At 42.9% G+C, this 23,178-nt stretch overlaps 1 protein-coding gene and 1 long non-coding RNA gene across 14 annotated transcripts in view; both read left to right on the top strand.

Annotated features, from left to right (window-relative positions):
* The window catches only part of Pard3 (par-3 family cell polarity regulator), a 548,906-nt gene that overhangs the window by 411,241 nt on the left and 114,487 nt on the right, over nt 1-23,178 (top strand). The window lies entirely within an intron of this gene.
* The window catches only part of Gm51558, a 29,910-nt gene continuing 6,732 nt past the window's right edge, over nt 1-23,178 (top strand). The window contains exon 1 of the long non-coding RNA XR_003947492.1: nt 1-23,173. This is a non-coding gene — a long non-coding RNA (predicted gene, 51558). The remainder of the gene's footprint in view (nt 23,174-23,178) is intronic.

Below are 23,178 nucleotides of genomic sequence, written 5' to 3' on the forward strand. Positions count from 1 at the left end.
GCTGGCAGCCGTGGCGTTGTTGCATCTGTGTCAGCTCTCTGCTGGTTCTGGACAAGGGAGAAGATTGTAAGTGCCTGCTGTGAAATGCTGGTTATATTTACATCCTTTAAAAAGCCGTTATATCCAAAGCTATTGACTTGACACAGTTCAAGAAGTTTTGAGTGTTTCCCTAACAGTTCCAGGCTAGCTCACCCTGCTCTTCATGACCCTTTGCCTGTCGTTTACAGCTCAGATCAGAGTTGAGCTCAAATGTAAGCTGTGTGTTCTCTTCTTGCTAGAAGGGCTTCTGGACGAGATCAGTAAATGCAGGGACATTCATTTGGATCATGACTTATAAGGTCCACTTTTGAGGTGGCCTAATTTTATACTATGAAAGAATTAGTAGATATGAAATATAGTGCATCTCTTCTATAAGAGGCTTGTTAGCCATCAAAACAGCAGACAGAATGCTGATTGTATTGTAATGGTTCTCTAGTTATTTAAACATTTAACTGGATCTGTGAGTCTGTAAGCACTGGCATACACTTATTAAGGCTCTATGTACTGCTGGTGTAGTTATTTCAAATGGCTATATACATATTTCAGAGTTTAGCTGAAACAATCTTAGATGGATCTTTTCCCACCCCTCCCTTTATATACTCAAACACCATATGGAGTTTAGCTTTGAAGAGAATAATTCTCATTTCCTTTCATATCAAACATGTGCACACTATTGTCATAAACAATACGCCAATCGTGTTATGAAAGTCGCTTATTGCTGTCTATGGCAGCTGGGCTCTGTAAATTATAAATGGTTTTACTTAAAAGCAGTATTTCTGAGACATTTATGTGCATTAGGCTCGCCTGAGAGGCTTCTGAAACACTGACTATTTTGATGCCGTAGATTGAGGGCGGAGTCGAACTTCAGTTTCAAGAAACCCCTGGTTGATGCTGGTCTTGCAGGTCATGGCTTTCCAGTTGGGAACTCTGGCGGTGATTCCTTGCCACAGTATTCTCAACAGTCCTTGCTTTACTAACTGACATATAGCCAGTAACAGTCTTGCAAATGCAGAAAGTAACTTCTGGCAATTACAGAAAGAAACATCGTTTTTAAAAGTAGCAGACAGGAACAGCAGCTCCTGAGTGAGTGCATCCCAGGGAGATGGTTCTGACCCTGCACTTCTGCAGTAGTTTACATTTTTCTTGATTATCTCGGAAAATCTATTTAACATTGACTATAAGGAGTGATTCCTCTAACACAAACACTTGGGGTCACTCCTGCCTCTTCCCTGAGTCCCCCAGAAGGCTCATGTGTGTTTTAACAGATACACTCAGGAATGTCAGAACCCAAGAATGAAGTTGTCATCAGTGGCAGTGACATTTTCTTTAAAAGCTTTTTGTCTCATCATTGCTGTGATTGTGGAAGCTGCCTGCAGAAGGTTAAGTACCATCTCACGGACATCCCTCTGAAGCTGCTTTCTTGAAAGAAAGGCTACCAAAACACTAGCACTGCTTGCTAGTGACTCCTGGGGGGATCTAGAAAAAGATGGCCAAGGAATTACTGATGGCTGATAAAGTAATTATCTGCACATAGCTCGCACCAACTTGAGAATCAGAGAAAAATAGGGAAGGGGCCTATAGCAGGTACAGTCAGGGAGGACCCTCTTGCTCCTCATTGCCACAAACACCTGCCTTAAACCCCAGGGCTCCAATCCCTGGCCTTCTGCCAGACCTTAAATGGGATTATCATATTCAGAGTGCACCCCACTCCTGTTTACAGCATCTAGACCTGTAGTCTCCATGCCCCAAATTCTGCTAATCCCATTCTCTAACAGGCCCCTGGCTCATGCCCACCCACAGTTCACTTTACAAGGAGGAGTCATGCCAAGCAGTGCAGTATTTCTGAATCACACCTTTGACACTTCTTTCTTTCAAGCCCCTCAGCTTTACCAGGAGGGCCATGATTTATTTTTGCAGGCAAAACAAGAGATCACAGACACTCGCTAATCCTTTAATGCTACATTCGCAGAGAATAAGATATCCATTAATGACTAATGGTGTTGCTACTTTTAGAAATGGCCTTCCTTTGTGCCTGTCAAGCTTTTTCTCGCCCACCTGTTAGTGAATATGGACTTGCTTGGGAGCATGGCATCTCCCCATTGTCTTTCTTGTTGGAGAGAAAGCTACATAGAAAATCGGGTAGTATAGAAGCCATTTTCTTTTTTTTTTTTTTCCATTTTTTATTAGGTATTTAGCTCATTTACATTTCCAATGCTATACCAAAAGTCCCCCTTACCCACCCACCCCCACTCCCCTACCCACCCACTCCCCCCCTTTGGCCCTGGCGTTCCCCTGTACCGGGGCACACAAAGTCTGCGTGTCCAATGGGCCTCTCTTTCCAGTGATGGCCGACTAGGCCATCTTTTGATACATATGCAGCTAGAGTCAAGAGCTCAGGGGTACTGGTTAGTTCATAATGTTGTTCCACCTATAGGGTTGAAGATCCCTTTAGCTCCTTGGGTACTTTCTCTAGCTCCTCCATTGGGAGCCCTGTGATCCATCCATTAGCTGACTGTGAGCATCCACTTCTGTGTTTGCTAGGCCCCGGCATAGTCTCACAAGAGACAGCTACGTCTGGGTCCTTTCAGTAAAATCTTGCTAGTGTATGCAATGGTGTCAGCATTTGGAAGCTGATTATGGGGTGGATCCCTGGATATGGCAGTCTCTACATGGTCCATCCTTTCATCTCAGCTCCATACTTTGTTTCTGTAACTCCTTCCATGGGTGTTTTGTTCCCACTTCTAAGGAGGGGCATAGTGTCCACACTTCAGTCTTCATTTTTCTTGAGTTTCATGTGTTTAGGAAATTGTATCTTATATCGTGGGTATCCTAGGTTTTGGGCTAGTATCCACTTATCAGTGAGTACATATTGTGTGAGTTCCTTTGTGATTGTGTTACCTCACTCAGGATGATGCTCTCCAGGTCCATCCATTTGGCTAGGAATTAGAAGCCATTTTCTGAGGGAAGGCAATCTCTTGCTACTGCCACACTGCTGTAAATCGTTGTGGTTAGATTACTTAAATACATATAAAGAGAAAATGGGACTGAAGTCCTGTGTGGGACCACCATACATCAAATAAAACCTTAGTCTTTACAAAGTTAGACACAAACAAAATGACAAGCCCACTGCATTCCAGTGAACTGTGTTAACATGGCCAATAATATAGTGTACTTTATTAGTGCATTGTGACCCCAAAAAATTGATACACTGGGTGCACACCTGCTACTGTTGAGTCGAGGAAGTGCTGATGCCTTTCATCCATCCCTTTCTCCTGATTCCTTCAGTGCTCTTGTGAATTTGTGGCCCACAATCGTTGACTGAAATTTCATATTGATAAATCATTTATGACATCACCTGGTTTTTCACTATCATTAAGTTGAGACATTTCCTGGTGTCTTTCTGTTTGTAAAGCTAAATTCAGACAGCAACTTGTTTTTAACGTGCCTGCAAGGTGATCTAGAATATGCCTACGTGAACTTAAAGAAGCAATCATTCTGATGGAAATATGAAATTTTCTCCAGTGGGTAATGTACAGGTGCTTGTCGACTGACTAAATGTCACCAAAGTTTGCAATGGTTATATGTTGAACTTTGCTATGCAAATCTCTGTATTCCGGAGGAATGGAGGCATTGCTAATAATCTGAAATGTACTTCTCAGATTTTCTTTGTTCAGTTGAAAAAGGCCATCTAGAGAATTCATTGCTCAAAACAATTTGATAGATCTCATAGCCAGAGGTGTAGATGCAACATAGGAAATATATTAAAAGTGTCACAATTGGGAACACTTTCCCAGCTCTTTGTATTGTATGTACGGTTATGTCTCAAAATGCACTCATGCCGCTTTTTTAAGTGCGTCCATGGGTGAATTCGTGCCTATGTGCATGCCTTAGTCACTTTCCCTTTATTACTGTTCAGTTTTGTGCATGTTCATTCTGCCAGTGTTTCCCTGCATGCCTGACTGTATCTGCACATGTGCTGGTTCCCAGGTACATACTAAAGTCATGGTAGACTGCCTTTTAGTCTTTTTATGTCCTTGGTAACATTTTTACTTTTTACATTAGATGCATGCTAAGTAGGTAGACCCTAATCTCTCTTCTATAGGAATAATTAGACTTAGATTTACCATAATGTTAAGATGCATCCCACTTAGTCTAGCGATTTTGAAGGTTTAGGCATGGCCAGTGGTTCATTAATCCTGTATTTCCCTGACTAAGATGGGAATTTCTTTTGTTGGCTGGTGTGTTTTGGTTGGCCAAGACCCCTGTGCCTGATGAAGCATATATGACATATTTCCATCCTTCTCTGTGCTCTGGAAGACATTACCAGTTGCCTACCTACCCAGTACCCACTCTCTTTTTTCCATTATGGAGTAAATCCTCGTTTTACTCAGATCGGTAAGTGACGGACTCAACATTTCGGTTTCTTAGATTAAGTGTGACTCATGTGACAGTTATAACTACTAAACATCGTAAGCATCCGGGCAGGTGGGACTTCCTGTAGAGCTAGTTTTTTTTTTTTTCCCCTGATTTGGGAGTCGGGAGGATGGAGAATCCTGTGATGGAGGCTCTCTCTAGCACATCTGAATTATAAGGGTTCTTGGGTTTGCTCTTTAGTGGTTCCCCCACCCCCACCCCCACCAGATCTTAGCTAGGTGCTCTAGGTTGGGCTTTACTTGTAAAGCCTGAAGGGAAAAAGTCACGTGGAAGTGTTTCCAGTCATAACTTGCCCAGCCTGGCTCCTTGTTGAGTTGGAAAAAGTCAGTCTGTTGTTTAAGTTGCTATTTTGAGATTTCTTTTTCAAGCACCTGGACACTAGGTTGGTTGGATATAAGGAATTGTGTACAGAAGAGCTCAGAGAGAAGCCCTGCTCGCCTCCTCACCTCCACCTCATTCCCTGTCTCTTCCCCATTGCCTGTCCTCCTCTCACCTGCTCCTCTTCCTTTTTAAAGACACAATCTTATGTATCCCAGGCTAACCTCAAACTCACTATGTATGACTGTTCAGGCTCCACTTAGACTCTTGACATTTCTGTCTACATTAGGTAAGCGCCCCCTCCCCACCCCATCCCCCAGGGAGCTAGCAGTAGGACCCATAATTGTAACTGACAAAGATAGACTGTAGTCTAGGGCTGAAACAACTTCTATTGGAGCGAGTAGTAAAAGGCTTGATTCTCAATCCATGGAATTCAGCCCAAGGAGTAGCTGGGAGTGAATCCCTGAGAGGATTGTGGGAACCATGGTGTTAACTCTCCTTGCTTCCTGTCCTCCAGGTAGTGAATTGCTGTTCACCTACACAATGTAGGCTTTTCTTAAAGTAGGGCATGGTGAGAGGTTGAGACAAGGTCTCATGTATCCCAGGCTGATCTCAAACTAAGTGGGTAGCCAGTGATGATTTTGAACATGTCAGCCACCTGCCTTTACCTTCCAAATATTGGGCATGTGCTGCCAGGCCCAACTTATGTAAGTGCTGGGAACAGAACCCAGGGTTTTCACATGCTTGGCAAGAACTCTACCAAATGAGCTACGCCTGCAGCTCTCTCTGTACAGCATCGCCTTTGTACAGAGCAAACCTCTTTACAAGCTGATATCTGAGGAATTTGTTTCACTACTGCCAAGCTGCCACATAGGCTGGGTTGTAGAACAGTTGTCAAATTTAGGGTGTGCAAAGAGAACCCAAAGTACTCTTCCCATCTCACCATGAATAGTATTAAAGGTTTATTTTTCAAAGTGGGGACTGTTCCCAGAACTGACTGGGAAGGAGGGCTATAACCCTCAGCAAATGAATCCACTACAACGACCTCTCCCAGGTATGCCGATCTCATAGGAATTTTGATCTTAAAGGAGTGCCTAATCACTGTTTAATCTGGTTGCACCAGGTATACAGGTGAACCTTGTGGCTTTTTGGTGTTACAAGTTCTGCAACTGTTATATCTTGTTGGTGAAGAGTGTCCTAGTTAGGGTTTCTATTGGTATGACAAAACACCATGACTGAAGGAAACTTGAGAAGACAGGGATTGTTTGGCTTATACTTCAAGGTAACAGTCCATCATTGAGGGAAGGCAAGGTAGGAACCTGGAGGCAGGAGCTGATACAAAGGCCATGGAAGAGTGCCACTTACTGGCTTACACCCCATAGCTTGCTCAGCCTGCTTTCTTATAGTATCCAGGACCACCAGAGGTTTAGCACTGCCCACAGTGAGAAGGGCCCTCCCACATCAGAACACTCGCCAGTTGATGTCTGTGTAACTGACTTATCCAAATTGGGAACACAAAGTATTTGGGCTATCGAAAAGAAAATCGTGGGCCTCTAGCATGAGCTAGTCACTAACATCTGTTCATCGTAAGCTGTGAGGGAGCTACTATCATCACCAGACACAGCTCATCCCATTTGGAGTTCACCTTGATTAAATCGTTTTATTAAGCCACAGTCTTGTTTTTTGTGATACTATCCCTGTACTTCCTGCATCGTTTTTGACAGCACAAAGTTTCTTTTCGTACAAGTTACACGGTCCCGTGTAGGACATTTGGGAGGGCTCCGACTAGTAACAGAGGCCTGCTGTTCGGTAAGCTATGGTCAGTAATCTTCTTTATTTACTTGGGGACACCGTGCAATCTACATTTGCATTCAGATACTGAACTCCAAGGCAGCTCCAGTGGACATTTGCTTACTGTCATCGTGAAATCATTTGCCACCAAAAATGCATTGTCCTCAAATATAATTGAAATAAAGCAGGAACTATGCTGTTACAAACCTAAATGCAGGAAAATAGTAGGCTAGACTCCCTGAGCTTGCCTAGGATGTCTTAATGGAAGCATAAATACCATAATCATGTGCTTTTTGCATGCATTTTACCACCAAGGGAAAAATGCCAGTTTTAAAAGGAAAGACCTTTGTGAACTTATTTCTCCCTCCCCACTAAAACTGGAATCCTATTGAGTGAAAAAGAAGTCTGGTAGACACAGAACAAAACTAATTTTCTGAGATACAGGCAGTTATTAAACGTGCGCCCTTTGGAAAATGTTGGGTCATATAACACAATCGCATTTGCTATTCAAAAAGTCAAATACTGCTTCACCTTCGCTCACTGTTATTTATCTCTGCTTTTCCTGAAATGTGAGATGGTAGTCTTGGAAGGGGTTGAAAACTACCAGTGAGTCTATAGGGACCTTCACTGTCCTGTGTGCCATCAGACCTGGGCCTGTGCCTACAGAGGGTCTGTGCCTATGGCCACCTGTTTCTTTTTAACTCTGGCTGCTCATTTAGTTCTGACCTGTGCCCATGCTCTCCACTGTACCACTCTCTCAGGCTCCTCCTCAGTTCTGGGGACAGAACCTACCCACACCTGCACCTGACTTGTTCCTGCTACTTGGTTGCTGAAGGTTAGCAGCCCTCGTTCCCAGTCAGCTCTGGGAAACTAATGTCTTAGACTGTTACCAGCATCTTAGTCTTCTGGGAATGGAACCTTTTATCTGTAGCACATGGCAGGCAGTGCCTGCGAGTTTGCCAAGCTAAGGAATTCAGAGTCTCTTTCCCTTCTATAGCACTGCTTCAGTGGCCATTAGGAGTCTCTCAGCACTCTCCTTGCCTTCTGTGTCTGCAGTCTTATTCTTGACAAGTCCATACTTCAGCCACTACCTGGGGTTTTGAACCTAAAATAAAATCTGACTATGTCTTGTCTTTATTTGAGGTTATTTTTCTATAGCTTGTACCCAAGATATACAAGCTGCCCTTAGCATGGGGAATTGGCTTCCCCAGCTTCTGGGTTCAGGCTCCTCTTCTGTTATATCACATTGGTTCACGTCTCTTTGCTAACTTATTATCTCTACCTGACCTCTTTGGTCCCAGAATAATGACTCTGAGACTTAATTGTTTATGGATAAATGCATAGGCCATAAGCTTGGGCTTGTTCCACCAACAAGCTCATAGCTCATAACTTATATAACCCATTTATTCTAGTCTATGTCTGCCACATGGTTGGTTACCTCTCCTCAACTTCATGAGTCCAACTTCCTCATTCAGGGAAAATCTCCCACTCTTGACTCTTTCTCAGAATCTCCTCCCTCCCCACCCCCTCTGCTGGATATTCCACCTTTTATTTCCTGCCTCTGCTAATAGGCCTTCAACTTTTTATTGAAAGGTGATGCTTCCACACATTACTTAAGAAATTCTCTCTACAATTGAAAGTGTAAAAGTATAAACCTAATAACACCAGGTACATAGGCCAGCTATGTGGCTTTTTAGTGGTGCAAGTTCTGCAGTGGCTACAATTTGGGGAAGAAGAGTGTCCTAGTTAGAGTTTCTGTTGGTATGATAACACCATGACTGAAGGAAACTTGGGAGGAAAGGGATTATTTGGCTTATAGTTTCAAGTAACAGTCCATCATTGCTGAGGGAAGTTAAGCCAGGAACCTGGAGGCCAGAGCTGATGCAGAGGCCATGGAGGAGTGCAGCTTCCTGGTTGCCCTCATGGCTTACTCAGCCTGCTTTCTTACATAACTCAGCGCCATCATCCCAGGGGTGGCACTGCCCACAGTGAGCTGGGCCCTCCCACAGTCACCATTTGAGACATGACCACCAGTTTACCATTGGCTAGTCTGGTGGGGAAATTATCTCAATTGTGGTTCCCTCTTTAAAATGACTCTCACCTGTGTCAAGCTGACCTGAAACTAGCCAGCGCACAAAATGAGCAGCTCCCATTCAACCAAGCTGTCGATTACAGCTAGAGATCCTGCAATTAAAATAAAGGCTGAGGTGACACAACCAGTTCAACAAATGAAACTGTGGCAGTAATGAAGCCATAAATAAGGTCATGGCTAATCTTAAAGACATTTTGTTTAATTCTTTTTGTTGATTAACGTTGCCCGAAACCACAATTTGTTTGTAGAAGTAATCTGGGGTGGGGGTGGGGGTTGTTTATTTATATATTTATTTCTGCCTTAGGGAACACTTTCATATTCTACAGAAATGTGAGGCTAAATGAAAAAAACTATTTTAGACTTTGGTAATCATCAGTAAATTGCCCCCAGCAGAGTGTACTCATTCAGTCTTAATGTCTTTCTTGTCACAGGGCCCTGAACTTGTGGGCCTTTGATGAGCTATCTTTGCTGCTGTGGCCGAAATCTACTTCATTTGTGTGGCACGGTGTTTTATTTTAGTGTCTTGCACATCTTAGTACCCCACTTTCCATTCACTGTGGTACACTAAGCCATCTTTCTCTTCCTGGCTACCCCATTTCCCCATCCCTTCTACAATCCAAACTCAAGGCTTTAAGTGCCAATCTTACTGGTATTTAGTGATCTTGGGCTGCTGTCATTTCCTCTTTTGCTCCTGCATAAGGATGGAATATCAGTCTCTTATTAATATAAATTCATGAGGATTTATGTGGAGCCCTGTGGTGAGACGCATTTTCAGCTTCTTGGGAGACTTTATCGAGCCCTGAATCCACAATCCATTTTTAAATTAACTCCCCAGATGTTCCAGGGCCCTTCCTTGGGCTCTGAAGTCCTCCCATAGATGTTTGATTGCCCCATGTTTCCATCTTCATTCTTTCCTTTTCCATGTTCTCTTCACTGCTCAATTCTATGTATCTGCAATAATAGCACTAATTGGTCTAAAAAGAGGTTTTTCTTTTCTAATCAAAGAATTAGCTGGATTATCCTTTCACCCAGCTGTATACATGAAGATATGGAAAGAAAGGAACTTCCTACATTGTTACAGGACAGATAGATAGAATAGACTGCCTAGATTGTTACAGGACCTAAAGATACATTTTGATACATTATATAAAACAGATTCAAATGTTAAAAGAATAAATGTATGTTAGTGTACAGAAATGTTCCTATTCTTTTTTGAGACATCGACTTATGTAGTTCCAGGTGACCTTAAACTAGCTTTGTAGCCATGGATGACCTTGAACTCCTGTACCTCCTGCCCCTACCTCCCAATTGCTAGGAACACATTCACTACTTTGTCTAGTTTATGAGGTGGGGGGGGGGATCAAACCCAGGCCTTTGTACATGCTAGATGAAGGCCCTTTACTAACTGGGTTACCCCTCCAACCCCAGAAATATATGTTCACACAGTCAACATTTTTAAACAGAATTTTGTGTATGGCTTTGCCTTTCATAATCATTTTTATCCCTCAGTCTTTAAATGAGCTGTGTTACTGAGTCCTCAGGGACATAGCAGTGTTTCCCTACTGTGATGGTTTATTGGTTGTCAACTCAACAGGATCTAGAATCACTCCCCAGACAAATCTCTGGGCATGTCTGTGAGAGATTATCTAGATTAGGTTAAATGGGCAGGGAAGACCCGAGGTAAATGTGGTTGATGCCATAGCCTGCTTCAGTAGCAGATACGTTCAAAGGAAGATCAAACAGATCCTTCTTTGCTTCCTGATTGTGGTACAGTGTAACTATGTCCAAGGCTCCGGCTGCCATTAGAGCCACACATGGCAGACTGCCCTCTTAAACACTGAGCCTAAATGAGCCCCTCCTTCTTTAAGCTGCTTTTCTTTTCTTTTTTTTTTTTTTTTTTTTTTTTTTACTCATAGCAAACTACACTAAAATAACTAATACCTAAATAAAATACCTGAGGATCATGGAATTGTCTCCAGAGGAATTCCTTTTGGAGAGAGGGGTGGCTTTTTAGATTTAAGTACGCATACAAACCGTATGTGTATAGGGCTTACACACAAATTCTCATTTCTCCATTTACTTTTGCTGGCATTCGTGAGGATCTCACCAGAGAAACCTGCTAGTCTTGTGCAGCTCAGGGGCAGGTAACCTCACTAGGACATGGATCCTCTCTGAGCTTGGTGCAAACCCAAAGGAAAAGACAACCACGTGTGACTCAAAACAAAACTGTAAACAGCACAAATGATATAAAAGTACTAGGTTTCTGACAGGGTAAGTTTCCCTGGGCCATTGTGACTCTAGGCTCAAGTCCCTGACTGCTGAAGTTGAGAGGTCGCATAAGTTTAAACATTGACTTTGTAGCAGAAACTGAAGCTGACCAAGGACAAACAGACTGGTTTCCAATGATCCTTTTGTCTCCTTCTCTCCTTTATCCTGTACATTTAAGCTCTGGGATGATTTAAAGGCTTCAGTGCTTTGAACAAGCCCGAACTCTAGGGCTTAGCTGAGAATTCCTGGAGATCCAGGCAGCTCCTAAAATGCTATTCTGTCATGGCCTCGTGCCAATAATTACGGATAGTGATGTGGACAGCAATGAATAAGAACCGAAAAATAACTACATGATTCATGTATGTTGAAGATAATAGAGGATGTTTTTGAGGATGCATTTGAAATGGCATGAGAGAAACTTGAGTGTAAGGATGAGTAGATTTGTATCCTTGCATAGAAATGCATACTTTGAATAAGTGTCTTTCAACTGAACCTTCAGTATTTGGTTTTGCTGCCCTCCCCATCAGCCTTCCCCCCTAATTCCTTAGTATATCCAGACTGCCTTCTAAGTTCTCTCCCCGTTAAGTTGGACCACAGGGTTCAGTGTGATGATATGAGATGTGATACTAAACAAGTTGACCCAGTGGCAGAAGCCTGCCTTTCTAAGAGGTTGTGATGCCTGGGCTGTGTCCTCAGTGGAAGAGAGCTGTTCTGTATATGGGAATTGGACTGAGTTTTGAATGGAAGGTATATAATTAAAGTGGAAAATTCAGACCTTCCTGGTGTGTGTCAGGTTTCCATGTCTGTGACAGATAAACAGATCGTCAGGTTAAAACGAGAAGAGGTTGATTTGGCTCTCAGTTTTTGAAGCTTCAGATAGTAACTGGGGAGACCTAGTGCTTTTAGGTCTTTGTGAGAGACCCTCACCTCCTGTCAGGAGGGCAAGGATAACCACACTACTCATAGCTGGGTGTGGAGCAATAGGAAAGGGCTAAAGGTTGTCTTGGTGTCACCTTCTAAGACAAACTCCCAGAGAGCAGACCCCACTCTGAGAGATTCCAGTACTTCCCAGCAACACCATAGGCTGAGGATCAAGCCTTGTAAGATGTCCCTTGGGTGACACTCACCCAAACTGATCAGCTAGGCTGACTGGCTAGTGAGGTCCAGGGATCCTCCTGTATCCACCTTCCCAGTCCAGGCATGCAGTTCCCTCTACCATATCCACATTTTATATGGGTGCTGGGGATCTGAACTCAGGTCTGACAAGCACATTACCAGCTGAATTACTGTCCCTTTCCTCTTCCTCCTCTTCTTTGTTCTCATTTCTTCTCCTCAACCCATTCTTCCTCCACCGTCACAACTACCAGTACTTCCTCCTCCTCCTCCTCCACCTTCTTCTTTTTCCAGCTTTTATTTTATAGAACAGTGGTTTGAATCGCACAATAGTGTTAACCTTGTTGATGGACAGGTTTGATATCCAACACCCTGCCCTGTTTGTAACTGATCAGGATGTGAGCTAATTTTTTAAAAGGGTAAATGGCTCTCTGGTTATTTACTGAGATTTCCTTTACAGCTAGTATCCCTTCCTGACTTTCATGTCTCGTCAATTCTTGAAAAACCTTTAATAGTCAAGGACGACCAGTGCTACACACGCATATGCCTGTGGGTTGCAAGAAGTTATGCTCCCAAAGTGCAGAAATTATGATTAAATTAATGTTGCCACTTTCTGCAGACACTACCATGGGAGGATGCAGGGCTGACACACATGGAAGCCATCCATCCCTGCCTTCTCCTCAGCACTGTAGGGATCCGCATGTGCAGCTCTGCAGTATCCTTCTCAGGCACACATTTCCCTCTTGGCTCTTTCTGGATCTTTCCCATGCTTGCCCATTTTGACTGTTCAAGTCTCAAGTTTTCTGTTTGGATTTCTGCTGGAAAGCCTCCATGACCCACAGTGGGCAGAAGGGCAGTGGGTGAAGTTGCCAGGGAGACAAGGCAGGTGACAAGCTGGTGGGCCTTCAAATTCTGGGGTCACAAGAATTCATCCCTTGAGAAAGCCAAAGCCCAAGCGTTTTGACAGAAAATGCAACTTTCTCTAGAGCGCTCACCTGGAACATGATTGTCTGTCTGAGAGGGGCCATCTCTGTGGCCACAGCAGCATTGCAAGGGGGGTGGAGGGTGGGAGGCAGAGCCAGAAAGCATTGTCTCAGGAAATGCAAATGATTTCCAACTGTGTGCTTGCCCACTCCTTGTCCACCTTCCCTACATTGCATTTCCTGCTAATATTTTGCCATCACACCATGCACGTGACTTTGTTCCATGGTTTATCATGTCCAATCTGAGTTAAGTTTCAAATAAAGCAGGGGGTTTTAAATGTCTGCTTTGTTCATTGTTATATTCCAATATTTATATGGCATTCATGTATATTTATATAAATTAAGAAATGTGGGTCAGTGAGCTGGCTTTGAAGATTAAAAGCTGACAAGACTGATGACCTGAGTTCAATCTCCAGGACCTACAGATAGAAGGAAAGAACTGATCCTGACCTCAGCATGTCCACCATGGTACACACACACACACACACACACACACACACACACACGCACTCACATGCACACACACTCACACACATGCACACACCTGCACGCACACGCACACACTGAGACAGATCTCTTCTTATGACAGCTTCTGTAGTCCGTCTGCATATAACCACAAAGGGTCTTTTTTAGAAACATAAACATTTTAATTGTTAAAGTCACTTTATATATGTGCCTGCCTACAATCTTAGCTACTCATAAAACTGAGACAGGAGGGTCTCTAAAGCTCACAAGTTGGAAATCAGTCTGAAAAACATAGCAAAAACCCTTTTGCTTGTCAGGAGTTAAATTCGTAGCCCTTGTTGGCTGTGGGGAGCTCATCTCATTGGCAGGAGACCAGATGTGATGCTCAACCATGTGATATGATGTGGTATGCTGTTGGTACTGACTCCCACAGGCCAGGTGTGACAGGGTGTGTTCATTGGCCTGTGGTGACATTGGGAATTGGGGGACATTAGATTTGGGGCATACTCTTCCACTCTCTTCTCCCAGGATTCCATGAGCTGGTCTAGTCTCCTCTACTCTGTGCTCTTGCTATGGTGAGCTCACAAGCCCAAAGGGCATGGCCAAGGTTTCATTGAGATGAACCTTTCTACCTCATAAATGGGTTCTCTGAGGCTTTGAGTCACAGTGACGGCAAGCTGTCCATTAAGGTGGACAGCCACCGCCGTCATCACCGGCAGCACATCTTCATGTCTTCATTCTTGAGTCCTAAGGACATTTAGAAGCAAAATCATTGGCTGGGTTGATTGCTTTTGTCTGTGTTATATATGGTAGCTCTGTGCATATTTTTAGCATCTTTCCTGTGTAAATGCTTGTTTTAGATTTCTCTGCTTTGAGTTTTGCTGAGACAATTGATGTCTGCTGCTCTGTACCAGCGTTGAAATACTCGTTGCTGTGGACAGTTGATTGATCTCTGTGATTAGGAAGCAACATAATCTGCAGTAATTAGGTATAGTCTTGAAGTTTAATAGCCTACAATTAATATCCGATACAGGAGGCTCAGGTGCACAGAATTTGGTGTTATAGGATGCCAGCAAAGGCTGCAAGATGGGCTGAGCTGTTTCTCCTGAACCTTGCAATGCTTCCTGCATGCAAGACTTGCTTGAGCCTCTTCATCAGATCCCTCTTGGCAGTGTGGAGTGAGTGTTAGCTCTACAGTCTAGCTAAATAGTATCAGTGTTGTGAATGCCTTGTGCTCATATATGACAATTACTGCAAATAATATTGAGTGTTAATAACTAGGTAATAACCTATTATAGATCCTTTTATTTTTCCTGAAAAAACAGGAAGGGTTCTGGCTTGGACACAACACATGACATATGAGAAGACCACACTTTATTCTCATAACTATGTCTTTACTGCCACACTGGGTCCGCTCGTGTGGGTGGGTTCAGCTGCCTTTCGTGCCTTTAAATTAGCCCCAGAACAAGCTAAACACCCGTCAAGGACTAAATTAATAGATTTGGGTTGTTTTAATTAGCTAGGTGTGATTTAAAGGTTGCTGAAATCAAAAAGGCTTATTCATTTTTCATCAATAATCATTTGCCTTAATATTTCATTAGAACCTGCTGGCTTGCTGGCTTCCTTCTGGGCTTTGATTCATTGTGACTGCAGATAGCATGTGCTCTCCCTTTCCTCATTCTGTACCATATACTTTCATCTCCAAGACACTGTCAAGATGTTTCCAACATTCGCCACTAATTGAGCATACTTTAAAAAAAAATGTACTAAAGTTAAGAATTCTAGGCGCGCGCTCTCTCTCTCTCTGTCTCTTTATCGTGTGTGTATGTGTGTGAATACATGCATGCACACACACACACACACACACACACACACACACGTGCTTCGGGAATTTCTTCTCATCATTTGAATGGCTAATAATGTTTACATTTTTCATTTCATATGTCTTGAGAGTCAAGGCCAAGTCCTTTGTCATAAGTGTCAGGAGGGACTCGTGTTTGAACCTCACCATCATTGGAAAAGAACAAAGCATCTCGTGTGTGACACTTTGGGTGACACCTCACCCAGCACACGTGCCTGGCCTCATGAGCAGCTAGCTTGCCCATGTCCACTCCGGTTGGAGCAGCTGTGCTGGCACCTTCCGAGAACTGTGGTGACACAGGGAAGCTGAGAGATGGGTCTCAGAGTACAGATGTCTGTATAGAGCTGAACTTTCTTCTAGAGTCAGGTGATCCTGTGAACAGTGCACTCAGAAACAGGGACAGGACATCTAGGCTAGGGGGAATCTAGCAGAGATTGCTTAAAGCCCCAGATTTCAAGTACTTTTCATAAAGCTCGTGGATAGTAATGTCTCATGTTTGCTGAGAGCTACTAACCTAAAATGTAGAATCACAGTGTAGACTGAGGCTCTGTCTAACACTGACAGTAAGAACAAGAAAATAAATAGGCAAGAAAATAAATACATGGACACTTTCCATTTCCTCCAGACTGACTGTGAAATACACCGTGTTTTTACAGCTATGCTGACCAGTTTGTGTGAAGATTATTAATGGCCTACTGTACCAGACAATGCTGCTAAGTAAGAATTGCAAACTGTCCAGAAATAAAGATTTGTATCTTTCAATTTTTGATAAATGCATTCAAAAGCAAATATATTTACTAATCTGTTACCCTTTTTTAAAAAAAATTTATTTAATTCACAGATAATTGAATATTGGTCTACCTATATTAAGAATTATGTTCCAGCCAGGCAGTAGTGACACACGCCTTTAATCCCAACACTTGGAGGCAGAGGCAAGCGGATTTCTGAGTTCGAGGCCAGCCTGGTCTACTTAGTGAGTTCCAGGACAGCCAGGGCTACACAGAGAAACACTGTCTTGAAAAACCAAAATTAAAAAAAAAAATTCTATTCTAAAAGTGTGTCTTAAAAATTTACCTTTAAGTCTAGCACTCAGGAGGCAGAAGCGGATAGATCTCCATGAGTTCAAGGCCAGCCAGGTCTACATAGTGTCTAAAATAAAAAAGGAACCTGGCTGAGATGAGATCGCTGGTGAATTTGCTTGCCTTGCAAATAAGGATTTAAGTTTCACCTCTAGCACCCACACAGAAGCCAGGTGTGTTGTGTATGCCTTTGTAATCCCATCACGGGGGAGATGAAGACAGAGGATCCCCGTGACTCCCTGACTGGCCAGCCTAGTCTCCACCAGCGCCAGACCAGTGAGAGGCCCAATCTAAAAAAAAAAAAAAAAAAGGTAAAGAGTGTCTCAGGTTGACCTCTGGCCTCCCCAGGAATGCCCACAAGAACATGTGCACCTGCATACACATATGCATACAACACAAAGTCAAGGAGGACCAGCACACATACACTTGCTGCTTAGACTGAGGACCACCAGCAGACAAATATACACTCGCTGCTTAGACTGAGGAAGATGGTTCTCTTACTGGCTGTACTCTCTGTAAAACAGAAAATTCTTTGTTCTTATTGTATTAGAGTCATATGACTTGCTTTGTATGACTAGGTATGTTGTAATCATTTTATTCTTCTGATACTGTTTGGGATTCCTGGAAGAAGCTGTAAGGCAGTTTACAAAGTGCCCTTTATTGGGCCTGGCCTTTACCCCTAGGACCCCCTCTGCCGGCCTTTCCCACTTTATTGGGCCTGGCCTTTACCCCTAGGACCCCCTCTGCCTGCCTTTCCCACTTCCAGAACAGCAAGGCGTGAGCTCTACCAAAAGTGGCTTTAGATTCGGATCCAGCTCTGCCCCCCCCCCTTTCTTTTGGTTGTTTGGCAAGTTCTTGACCTCTGTGGGCCCTGTTATAATCATCTCTCTTTCTCCTCTCCCGTCCCATTGTTGGAGCATATGTCAGCTGTGTCCTGCTTTTTATATTTAGAAAATCTGGTCTTTCTAAGCATGCATTGTGACCACACGGGAAGCTAGCAGACTGAAAGAAGTACAGACCGTCATTCTGATGGTAGCAGTCTTCCAGTCTTCTGGGAGAACAACAGACGGACTTAAATAACACAACCGGTTTTATTGACCATGCTGTTTATTTTAATAGCTGGGCCAGAATGGTTTGATTGACTTTTTAAAAATCTGGTATGTGTTTTGCCATATGGACAAAGCCGTATCTGAAGTGCCAAGCTAATAAGCCTTCTCTTCCCTGCCAGTGAGCCATGGAAGTTGTTAGCAAAATGTTTTATCTTGAATGGATCCATTTTCCAAGAACTTGGTAATAGAAGCACCCATCTTAAGGGATAAAGTGCAGATTGTCTTCCATCAGTCATGGAGAATTTGTTGCATGGGCGAACCATACACAAGCCCCATGTGCAGTAGTTGGAGTTTGCCTACTGTTTCCCCATATTTGCTCATGCCTGAACTTGCAATGTTCTCTTACTTATTCCCAGGTTAATTGTTAAGGACTAAAGCAGGCTCATGAGGATTTCTGCAGGGCTATCTGCATACGTTGCCTCGGATTGGTTCATCTGCAGTCACATGACCATCCTTGTATTCTAGGTTTATAGCATACCCCCCCTCACTGTGGTCTTATTTTTTTCTCTCTACACTGTAGAGTGGAAGAGACCACAGGATTGGAACTTTCAGTAATGGCCAGGTGTGCCTCATGACTCCTTTCTTCAGGGGAAATAATCCCATGGATGTCTAAGCTTTGGAAAACGGTTGGTTCCTGTGTTTTCTTTTGTTTTCTAGCTTTCTACACTGGCAAGTTAATTCTGGACCACTTCATCCTCTCGTTGCCAGACATGGTAATGCCTTCAAATGTTTTGAGTGGTTCTTCTGCCAAAGACTTCTTTCATCTGTTTACTTCATTCTTATCCACGTTTCCCCCTAGCAAATGGTTCCAAGGCCTAACTTTTACATTTGTCAAATCTGCATCTTTCTTCCTCAACATTCACCCTTCGGTACCCCCTTCTCTTTTGCTGTATTGTGTTTCCCTGGCCATCGTTGCTGTCTCACCCTTTGGAGGTTTATTTGCCTCCTTCATACCCACTGCTCTAAAGTACTGATTCTTTTTGTCTCTTCTTCCTGTCACTTCGACATGGCAGAAATTGCATGTAGTAGTTGATCCATTCATTGCAAGCTGCAGACCTGACTTCCAGTGTAGCTCTCTCCAAACACACCCTAAATTCAGAAGGAAGTTACTTCTTTATTGTGTGACTATGGTGGCTCCTGTGTCCCTTCTCCCTGGATTCTTACCAGCCTCCCTCATCTCTTTTCTCTTCTTCCTCCTCCTTCCTTCACCCCCTGCCTAGTGATGACGTTTCACAGAATATGTCTCTGATATTTCTCCCTGAGTTTTGCCGCCGTTACCTTTTCCTTATCTGGTGTAATATAGTATGTTAGTGCCACTATTGGCCACCTATGAGCCTGCTCAAACAGGCCAATCAGCACTACCTTCCGGAGTCTAGCTAGGTGGATATTCAACAGAAAGGTTGCAGAAGCAAATCCATTTTGTCTTGCTTGGTATTCTTACCTCATGGTCTTAGGTCTCATCCAGTTTCCTTATTCCTTGCTGTTTCCTACCTCAGGCTGTGTTGAGAGTTTGCCTGCCCCTTGCTGATGCACAGTGCTCTGCTGTAGGCCTGTCTTCCCTCTTACTTAAATTTCATCCTTCAGTGCTTGTGTCTGCACACTGAGGATCCACTTTACCATCTATAAATCCAGAGCAGTTGGTCTTTCTTCTGAATGTCCTTAGTATGTGCACTGAATGATTTAATAGTCCTTATACCCTCGCTTATAATGACTTAAATTTTCCCTGATTTTTCTTCAGTAGTGTTGGGGAATCCTCAGACTTTTCCTAAGGTCTGGTTTTACTTCTAGAATGCAGTCTTGGGCCTAAAGAACAGTGTAAATGATAAGTTTCCTTCAAGGAAAGGATAGCTCATCAGAAGGAGATGAGGATACAGGCTCCCTCGGAGCCTTTTGAGTAGTTTGAATAGTTCAAAGGTGGGTATATAAAGATGAACAGGAAAAATAACTCTTTAATGGCAGGTTGCTTTGTAAAGATCCTTTTTTAATGAAATGTGACCTCAGTCAATAGAGATGATTTCCTTCCAAGACTGTGATGTATGGCATGAATCAGAATAGATCCTTTGATGAACCATTGCTAGACTATGATGTTTTCTGTGACTTTTCCTAAAAAAGTAGCCAAATATGGAAGCAATTGGGGCTAAGGATGTAGCTCAGTTGGTTGAATGCTTACTTAGCATGCAGGTAGCCTGGGCTTCAGTCACTAGGACCACATAAACCAACATGACAGCACACATATGTAATCCTAGCAGGTAGGACATGGAGGTAGGAGAAGCAACAGTTCTATGCCATCCTGATCTATCAGACCTTGTATCAAACAAACAAGCAAAAAAATACATTCTAATGATGGGCATTGCAGTGGTTTAAATATGCTTGGCCCAGGAAGTGGCACTATTTGGAGGTATGGCCTTGTTGGAGGAAGTGTGTCACTGTGGGTGTGGGTTTTAAGCTGCCTGGAAGCCAACTTCTAGTGGAGAATGAAGTTGTAAAACTGAACTCCTCCTGCATCATGGCTGCCTGGACACTGCCATACTCCTGACAATGGACTGAACCTCTGAACCTATAAGCCAGCCCCACTGACTGTTGTCCTTGGTGTCTGTTCACAGTAGTAAAACCCTAACTAAGACAGGCATGAATGTGTTAGAGGAGGGGATCTGATATATCTTTCTCTTGACACTATTGGTTTCATGCCCAGATATCAAAAGGAAACGGTGCAGGTATTTGAAGACCCTGGAAGGTTCATGACCTTCTTGTCTCTCTTCCTATGCTGATGCCAGGCACTGTGTTTAACCAGACACAACATTTTGCTGATTTCCTTGAAATGTTTCCTAAGAAGCACATTATCCCTTAATCAGCTTCTTTTGAGCTATCTGTTTATACTAAACAAAGTCTTATTCCAATTAGTTTTAGATTCTAAGCAGAAGCATGGGTAATTAAACATTGTGTGAAGGAGTACCCTGTCACAGGGCTCTAATATCAAGTTCAGGTGCAGAAGAAACAAATGTTAAGGTTTATTAATGTGGTTTTCAATTGATTGTCTTAATTGGTTAGCTATGCACATACCGTGACCCAGGAGTTCAAACTTCATCATGATGTGAACTTGGGACAGTGTGTTAGAGACTCTTCCTGTTGGTCTGAAAAAAGACCCGAAAAGAGCAACTTAGGAAGAGTTTTCATTGACTCATAGCTTGAGGGTGTGGCTTGTCACCATGGGAACGCCCTGGTGTAACCATCCTCCAGGCAGCTGGGGATGCTGTTTCTGCAGCCAGGAAGCAGAGAGCCATGACTGCAGTACATGGCTCACTCTTTCCTTCTTCTTCAGTCTGGATTGAGCCTGTAAGGATGATGCAGCCACCCACGTTTGTACTGGATCATCTCACTTCAGTTAACCCAATTTAGATAATCCCTCACAGACATACATGCCCAGAGATTTGTTTCTATGGTGATTCTAAATCCTGACAAGTTGCCAATAAAGATTTAACTATCATAGGCACCAAGTGTGTCTTCCCTCTGTAAAACAAGATACCATATTCAAATGGACAGGATAGAGGTTTTGTAGGATAAAAGGGAATTGTAAGTAAAATGTAGAGTGGCAACTGCTTAGGGAGGCATAATTGCCTCTAATTGTGGAGCAGGGCAAGCCCTCCAGACAGAATCTGCCTCAGCATAGGTTTTAGAATCTTTGGAATGTGTGCGCTTCTGCGGGACTCCTGAAAGAGCCTGGTTAGGGGTAGAGACATTATGATTACCATCAAATTCTTACAATAAAGAGATCAGAACTCAGTGTGTGTAGGATAGTTACTTAGATAAACATTCTGTGTTTTTTTTTTTAACAGTGAGAAATTTTAGACAAACTCTTGGAGATTATTTGGAGTGAAATTTAATCTAAATATACTGCTGGCTGAGGTAGACAAGAAAATGAAGTAATCTCCAATCCTGGCCCATAGACAGTGCAGTTGGCACATGTTGCACGTGTCTGGTGGTGATTGACACTCTCTGAGTCTTATGTGGATGATGTGGTTGTCAGCTACTGAGAACATTTCAAGGGTGGGCAGCCAGTCCAGGAGCTACTGTTAATATTAATTGTTGAAAGAATTTATTTCATAATGTTCATGATCTGTTGCAGTAATAAAATAGATTATTTTTAGATTCCTAATATTAAATTGTTTTCTCACTAGAAAATTATAATTGGCTTTGTGTGTGTAGCACAAATTTTAAATATTTGATGTTATTAGTAACACCAATGTAATGGGAATTAACAAGATAGAAATGCAAATGTATTCTGTTTCTTTCAGTGTGGCTGCAGAGGGAGAATTGTTTCTGCAGATTCCTTTGAATGTGTGTGCTTTTTCAGAATGCACCTTAGGATTTTGATGGGTATTTCATTGCTTTTGCATTGATGGATTATTGGGTTTTGTTAAATTTGATTTTCCTAAAATATCCGGATTCATAGATTTCTGCCTTGAATTAGGAAGTGTGCACCTTACAGCTCCTAAAGTCACAGGACAGAGCTGGGAGATATACAGGTGGCTATTATCGTTGCCACCATCTGTGTTTGGGACATGAAAGCTGTATCCCTCTGCCTTAAGTCTTGAATAAAGTCCCCAGTGATCATCAATAGCCTTCTTTACAAATTCCTAAAGAGGGATATAAAGATAGTTAGGAAAGGAAGATATACTGATCAACTTACATGTCAAAAGGATGCTTCAACTCCCCTCCCCACCCCACCCCCCTCTGCCAGATGAGGTCCCTCCAATGGTCACCCAGGTTAGATGGTTACACTGTCTTTTTCCAGGACCTCTGGCATGCGTGATATGAATTCACCTTAGTGCTTGTGGCATACCAGTTTTGTGCCTGTGCCCTGGATTTAGGTAATGTCTTGTTTTGTTTTCTGAGATAAGGTTTCATCTATTCCAAACTGTCCTCAAACTTGATATGTAGCTGAGGACCTTGAACTTCTCCAACCCAATGCTGGGATTACAGGTGTACCCACATAGGTCAGGCTTATTCTACACTGGGAGTCAAAGAAGGTTCCATGTGTGCTAGGTAAGCTCTCTACCAATGGAACTTTATCTCCAATAGGTTTATGTTTTGGTTACAAATTATACCCAGCTATGGGTCTTTCTTGGACTTAAAGAATAATGATTCAAAGACACTTAAGGGCACCACACTTAGATATATATGAACAGAAGTTCCACAGACGTGACTGTCTCTATGTGATGAGCTTGTATGATTTGAATGTTAACTGTTACTTTTGTTTTTTTTTCTTAAAGCAATAAGTAATTATTGAAAAACCATAAACTTATGAAAAACCGGGCATGATTTGAGCTACACATATAGCGTTAGTACTTGGAGTCAGCTGGATAAAGAGTATATTGTATATCTAGTAAGGCTGGCTCTCCTGGGCACCACATTTCTTTGTATGGCCATACCCACCATTGCTTCTACTGAGAACCCAGTGAAGACACTCTAGCTGTGACATCTAGGTGTGAAGCAACTTCTTCTTGTGCCAGGACCACGTCCTTTTCCCACCTGAACCTCCATCCTCCTCATCTTGCTGCCCTGGCCAGCTGATGCCCCAGACTGTATCTGTGTCACATCCCTGTGATGCACAGTAGGTATAGGTATC

This window comes from Mus musculus, chromosome 8 (genome assembly GCF_000001635.26).
Source record: "Mus musculus strain C57BL/6J chromosome 8, GRCm38.p6 C57BL/6J".
NCBI classification, from domain to species: domain Eukaryota; kingdom Metazoa; phylum Chordata; class Mammalia; order Rodentia; family Muridae; genus Mus; species Mus musculus.